The sequence below is a fragment of the Penaeus vannamei genome, chromosome 18 (genome assembly GCF_042767895.1).
Source record: "Penaeus vannamei isolate JL-2024 chromosome 18, ASM4276789v1, whole genome shotgun sequence".
Taxonomy (NCBI): domain Eukaryota; kingdom Metazoa; phylum Arthropoda; class Malacostraca; order Decapoda; family Penaeidae; genus Penaeus; species Penaeus vannamei.
The window spans coordinates 22813846-22821345 of record NC_091566.1 but is presented as its reverse complement, the minus strand read 5'-3'; the positions used below and the strand labels follow the sequence as shown (position 1 = coordinate 22821345).

At 40.1% G+C, this 7500-nt stretch overlaps 1 protein-coding gene across 10 annotated transcripts in view; it reads left to right on the top strand.

Moving 5' to 3' along the window:
• The window catches only part of Rdl (Resistant to dieldrin), a 387780-nt gene that overhangs the window by 7978 nt on the left and 372302 nt on the right, over positions 1-7500 (top strand). The gene's annotated exons all lie outside the window — the stretch shown is intronic.

The window sequence follows — 7500 nt, the reverse complement described above, 5'->3', positions numbered from 1 at the left end:
ATCGCCATTAAGGAGACAATTTAGTTTAAATTACTGTTATACTTCTAATCTAAAGCCAGCTATGGAAACAATTCGATGTGACACAAAAGTGACACCATCAAGGAATGCCTCTTTTCTGCCAAGACCTGAAAGTGACGCTTCGTAGAACATGAAACTCGGAAAATGAGACAGTGAGTCAAAGTTTAAAGGTGATCATCCTCTGAGGAAACGAGACAGCCGCGCTTAGTGATCTTCACTTGTTATGAGGCAAAAGAACATGGCGCTGGAAAGTGGGAAATCCTAAGAAGTGATATTTGTGAACATGAACGACGAGGAGTGTGGATGTGAAGCGCGGAATTGATAGATGTCACTAAAACGAAATCACTGAACACCACTGCATAGAACACGAATCGCAAAGCTAAAGAACACGCATATAAAGAACAAACGACTAAATAGCACACATGAGAGAACACACAGCAAGAGAACGCGATACAGTGTGTAAAGGTGTGAAAGTGGTGGCGAGGACCCCTTCAGTACAGTCAAGAATATAACATGCAACTGGTCAATACACGCTTGGTACAGCCCCCCAACCCCCCAACCCCCGCTCTCCACGGCTCTCTACCCTCCCTCCCTCCCTCCATTCCTCCCTCCTTGCCAGTTCTCTCCCTTTCACCGTCCCTCCATCTCCCTCCTCTTGTTTGGTTCACTCACCTTGTTCCTCTCGCATCTCGCAGCGGCTGCCCACACGCTCTGCAATGGTCTTCCGCGCATTAGTGCACCCCCATCCATTCCGTGCGGCTAAAGTCTTGTCATTTCGCCTACCTCGTTTTGGAATAACCCTCTCCATCAGCCTACACTCTCTATGGTATTCCCAGAACATATTTACCATCATACCTGCACAACATCGACGCAGAGAGCCATAACCCCCCTTGCCAAAACCCTCTGCTAACCTCCAGCAGTACAACCACACAACCCACTCGCCTCTACGCAGCCCTACCGATATACCCCACTCGGTGTAGGCCATATCTGCCTTTTCCCCCCTTCGCAAGCCGTCACCTATATCACCCATCCCCCTTAAACTCCTCCCCTCCCCCTCCCCCTCATCCAAGCGCACGTACATGACCCTCCGCAGGTCGCCTTCCCCTCTCTGGCCAGTGTCTCCTCCATCACCCTTCTTGCTTCCCCTCCCTGGCACTCCGAGACCTCCATCACCCTTCTTGCTTCCCCTCCCTGGCACTCCGAGACCTCCATCACCCTTCTTGCTTCCCCTCCCTGGCACTCCGAGACCTCCATCACCCTTCTTGCTTCCCCTCCCTGGCACTCCGAGACCTCCATCACCCTGTTCCCCTCGCAAGCGCTGTCACCTGGCCTTGGCTCACCTTTCTCCTTGAGGTTTCTTTTCCATGGAGATCATTTCTTAACGATCTAAATACACACACGCACACACACACACACACACACACACACACACACACACACACACACACACACACACACACACACACACACACACTCACACACACACACACACACACACACACACACTCACACACACACACACACACACACACACACACACACACGCGCGCACACACACACACACACACACACACACACACACACACACACACACACACACACACACACACATATATATATATATATATATATATATATATATATATATATATATATATATATATATATATATATATATATATATATATATATACATACTGTACACGCACACAAACATGCACATATATATATTCTTATTATTTTTCTTTCTCTTTTTTGTCTTCCTTTTTTTATATTTCCTGATATGATGCAGAATGACTTGATTTTCTGTGTCATCTCAATAAAACCAAAGTCTGAAGGAAACGTGTCCAAAACAGCTCAAAGACCGCACAGTCTGATTCAATTAAAGTTACTTATCATACTGAAAGAAAATCAGCCTGGGTCAATATGTCAAGGCCATACTATAAGTGGGTTCCTTAGTCCATACAACTAGGTCATTATTCCCGGCAATATCAAACTTGCTTAAACTTGGGGGGCTGTGCACTCAAAACTTTCCCCGGTCACCAACCACTTTCACCTTGTCAGAACGACCAGCCACTTAATATGATCACCGGCAATCAACTACGAGTATGTTTCCCCCGTATCCTTTTACCCACCTACTAATGCACCGTTTGTATATAGCGAACTTCTTCAATGGCAACAGGGTAGTCATTCTTTTCGAAGCTTGTTTCGAATCTCTTTCGCAATGTGAATGAAGCAAACACAGTAGCGTTTAGAGATATTATAATTGAGACTGGAATCCTGTTCGTGATTGTATATTATCTTGTGTCTTCTTCTTCTTTGCTTTATTCCCTAGCGGGGTCGGACATTCGAATAACCTGCCGCTAACTTCGTCTGTCCTGTATATTATTTTGCGTGGTTAAAATCAACTCCCTCGTACGCCTTTATTCATGTAATAAACTGTTCTCCGTCTTAAACCAAAGATGATACGCACGGCCTACGTATTTGTCTGTAGCCAGGCGTGTTTCGGTTTGTATCACTACAACAGTGTTCGATTCGCTTTCAACGGAGCTCTTAACTTTAGCAATTAGGGACGTACGGCTAAGGGACTCAAAATCTTCCAGTAGTTGGCGTGAATTAAGTTTAGACAATATATAGTATTTGATTTTGTATTTAGTCGTTTTACGTATCCGCAGTTGTACAAATTTCGTGACTAATTTCGATAACATTTGACGTTGCTATGTAAGTACGAATGAGCAGAGACAGCACTGGTGCACATGAAAATCAAGTGTACTTAAATCTAGGGTGATAAATCAAAATGAAATCGAAGTTTTAAGTATAAACTTTTTATGCTTAATGCACATAGCTGAATAATGGTCGATATCTACATATACTTGACTATTTTGTTGTTTGTATTTTTTTCATTTTTCCAGCTACATGGTAGTCAAATCCATGTCCTCATTTTTCATTCTGAATCTAGAACAGTGTCTCTAATGACACGTGTGGCATTTGAAAGAAAAGGTTAAAAATCAGATGAGTGTGATAATAACAAAACTATTTTCAACAACTCGGAAGTGGATGTAATATCACCGGCCGTAAGAGCACACCAGGAAGTTACACATGTAATATACAGCGCTTGCAAGATTCTCGATAATTTATTTTTCTATATACATGTCATTTGGGAAGTATATTAATCGAAGTAATGAAATTCGATAATAAGAATGATGATTGCCGCGATAGAAGCTCATGAATAATCAGAAAGGTTATTCAAGACTTCACAAACAGATTTTCATCATTATTATCTTTATTAGTTTATTATCATTAAGCTTGTCTTTTTTTTAACTGAAAAGGAGAACTACTCTGCATCATAGTTTATCATGATTGTACTTGCTTTCTTTAAACAGTATGGCAGTTCTTTTTTGCAGTCCTTGGGTGTTGTAGCAATTCCCCCGAAAGCAAAACACTTGAAAACTTTGCCACTAGCCTTGTAAACAGAAAGCCTCGTGCTTAACCTACATTGTCGTCCTCACCCTCCGCCTGGCCAGCTCACGCCCTCCCTCCCATGTCCCTCCCTCCCCCCTTCCTTGTCGTTTGCCCTTTAGCTCCTCCACTCCGCCCACCCACCCACACTACACTAACTCGCAACACCCGCCACCCACTCCTCCTCATCCCCACCCCGCTCTACCTGCCCTATCCAAATCTAGCCCACTCCACCCACCCTTCTTCCTTCCCACCCCCTCTCTACCTATCATATATCAGTCTACCCACCCCTCCCCTACCCCACACCGCTCCACTTATCAAAGCCCACTTCACCCTCCCCCCTCCCACCTCACCCCACTCCTCCTATCCTTCTCCCCCCCCCCCCCTCTGCCTCCCCCGCCCATCCTGACCCAGTGCCAGGCATCCGTGCGAGCGTTTTGAAACTGTATGTTTGGCCGCGACCGCCACTCGCGAATCAATCGGAGCGGAACCCGCGGCACGGGTCTCGCTCGGCGAAATTCAGGCTCGCGGGTCAACGGAAAGGGTGATCAATGCCTCCCGGGAAACGGCGCCAGCCCTCGCATGCCCAACCCGGCTAATCCGCTCACATGCATACACACACGCCCGCTCGCATAGACGGATATGCACATCATTCTTAGCTCGCCTTCCCGCTCCGTACGCGCACTCACAGACCTCTTCTACGTACATTTCCACATCTTACGCACTGCACGAACGCCCACAAACCCTTTTCGTCTTAATCCTGCCTTCGCTCCTTGCTCTGCACACACACGCCCATTCCCACGCCTACTTTCTCCAATATACGCCCACACACGACCCTCTACGCCCACCTACCGACACATAAGATCTTAATAAACCCAAAGGAACTCGCGATCTGCCTTATAACCTGATCTAGGCACAGAAGCCTAGAAAATAGTTGCTCTAAGTTGAAAGAGGCATCAGGAACAATGCCAGGGGAGAGAATGACAAACTAAATAAGCGTTGGTGTATGTTTGTTTCGGCGTGTGGGTGCATATTTGTTTGTGCGTTTCTTTACGCGTGCATGCGTGACAACAGAATACATGTGTGTTTGTGAGTGCGGTTTTTTCGCAATACCGTACGTCAGTCATATGCCACTTCATATATACACATGTTTCTGTCTGTTTGGAAGCAAGAATGTTCATATTGGTAATTGAGGTGGCTCAACTAGTAAACCTGGATTCGCGTGTTCAAACCAGCGCTTAATGTCGGTTTCTCTGCAAAAAGAACGCATATTCGTGTTCAAAGAATATGCACCAAAGCCAAGGTTTTCTGAACTTTACCTGTCAGCTTGAGTCGAATGTCAAATATATTTCAGACCAAAAGTATCAATATGCGATAAATACCTCTTGTTCCTTAGTAGCTGAGCAGGGCGTCTTTATTTGCATGGGTATATTTCATTCCACAAAAAGAATAATAGAACACTAACTAGTTTTATTGTGCCCATATTTAACAGTTTTCCAAAGGAGCTGTTTGCATAATCAATAGTAATAATAGTATACGTAAAACAAGTTGTGGAAGTGGTTGTTTACATGTTCATGTAACAACAGCAATAAAACAATAGTAATAATGACAATGTAATGCCGCCGATAATGATAACAATCCTAAGGATAGTGATAATGATCATAATAATAGCAGGATGAAGAAAACGAAGAAGAATGGTAGTTACATCGGTAATAGTAATAGCAATAATACCATACTGTGCCAGGAGAATCGGCCTCTTATCTTTGTCCCAAGCAATGGTGAACTTTTATTATATCGAAATTAATGGTTTAAATCAAAAGTAAAATCGCTGATGATTCTCTATCAAAACGCTCACTTAAACATCTATTTTTTGTGTTGAAACGTATGTTCATGTATTTATTCTGCTTATTTTTAAAATGCACAGGTTTCTGAGTATCGTGAATCCTCATTTCAGTTTTGTAATTACGGTCATCCACATAGGAATATTATTCATCTTCTGTTAACACTTTAATGTCTACATCACTCCATACACCTGAGGTACAAGCTTTGCTTCAGCCAGAGGTCAGTGTGTTGAGTCTTTTGTGTGTTTCTTTTTATATATAAATAGAAACTCCTCTACAAATTGAACTCAGAATTTGGGAGTGGTTACTACTCTATGTGATTTGCGATGGTATTCGAACCTACTACAAGAATACCAAACTTGATGTCTGTTTAGATTGAAAGTATGTTTTCTCCATAAACTAGAATTTGCGTACCTAAACCGCTGTGCTGAGTTCTTGAGTACATATAACAATGTTTATTATTCTTTGCTTGCTTAAATCAGTACGTACCTGAATTAGTGCTTGTAAACGTTATCTGTTATTGTATCTGAAACCAATATACATGTATTTAAGCTGTTATTTGTATATTCGAATCACTCTTGATAGCTAAATATTATGAAAAAGAGATGTTTTAACTGAATAGTTGTGTCCGAAACAATTTGTATTATGTATAAGGTCGAATCAATATTGATTGACTTATCCAGTGTCTCTGTGTCTTCTCTAGTTCGTTTTCTCTCTTGCGTAGTCTGATGATGAATTTCAAAATGATTGTTGAGACAATATAGTAGCATTAATGATAAGATAGGGATAATTTTATTATCAGTGCCAATTATTACGATTATTAAAGTGAGAATGATAATGATGACGATAATGATAATAATATAATAATGAAGTTCTAAATAATAAAAAGAGAAGAATGATAGCAATAGCAATACACTTTTATTGTATAATGATACCGTGATGACATTAATGATCGTAATACTAGTAAGGAGAGTCATAATGAAAATGGTACTTCTGCTCCTGCTACTACTACTGATGATGATGATAGTAATGGCAGCCATGATAATGATTATGATAATAATGGTAATAACGATAGCATGAATAATAATAATGTGATAATGATGATAGTGATGATAATGATAGTAATGATGTTAATAATGATATTAAAGACAGTGATGATGTTAATAATGATCTTAAAGACAATGATAATGCTGATGATAATGATAATGAGGATAATGATATTAAGAATAATAGTAATAATTAAGATAATAACGTCGGCGACGAAGACAACAGCAGCAGTTGCGAAGTGAAGCAACATAGGAAAGCAAAAGTAATTGTGGTAGCAGTGATGATGCTAATAATGAAAAAAAAATACAATAAATGCAAATGTTACTACTACTCCAAAAATAAAAAATATAATGCTAATAGAAATGATAAAAATGCTAATAATAATAATAAAAATAATGACAAGATGAATAATAAGGCAGATAATAATACTAATAACAGTAATAACAATAATGATGATAATGATAATAATAATGATACTAACAACATTAAAAACAAAACTATAATGGTAATGATTATGTTGATATGATAATAACAAAGATAATGATGATAATGATAAAAATAATAATGATAATCATATTGTAGTAATAATAGTAGTATAATAATGATAATAATGATGATGATGATAATAATGACAATGTTACTACTAATAATAATAATGATAACTAATAAAGATAATGAATAAAGATGATGATGATAAAATATTATTTTTTATAATTATAATGAGACTAATAATGATAATAATAATAGATGATAATAATGATGATAACAATAATAAATTCAACTCGAACAACGACTGTGTGCGTGATTAAGCATAGCTGTTTAGATGTTTACGTTCGCCCATCTGCTCGAGACATGTTGGGAATGCTCTTTCTCTGCAACCGGTTCTAATCACTCATCGCTTAATCGGCATCTGTGCTCCTCAGCCGAAAAATTAATTGGACTGACTGAATCCTCTTCCATTTTCCGCCGCGACGGAATCCAGCTAAAGTTTACAGAGAGACCCCTTTAGATTATCACGTCTTATAGCATTGTCCTGGAATTGTGCCGCTTCTGAGGTCGATGAAATATATTGCGTTTTTTTTTTTCTTTTCTTTTCTTTTCTTTTTCTTTTTTTTTATTATCGTGTGCGGCTTGA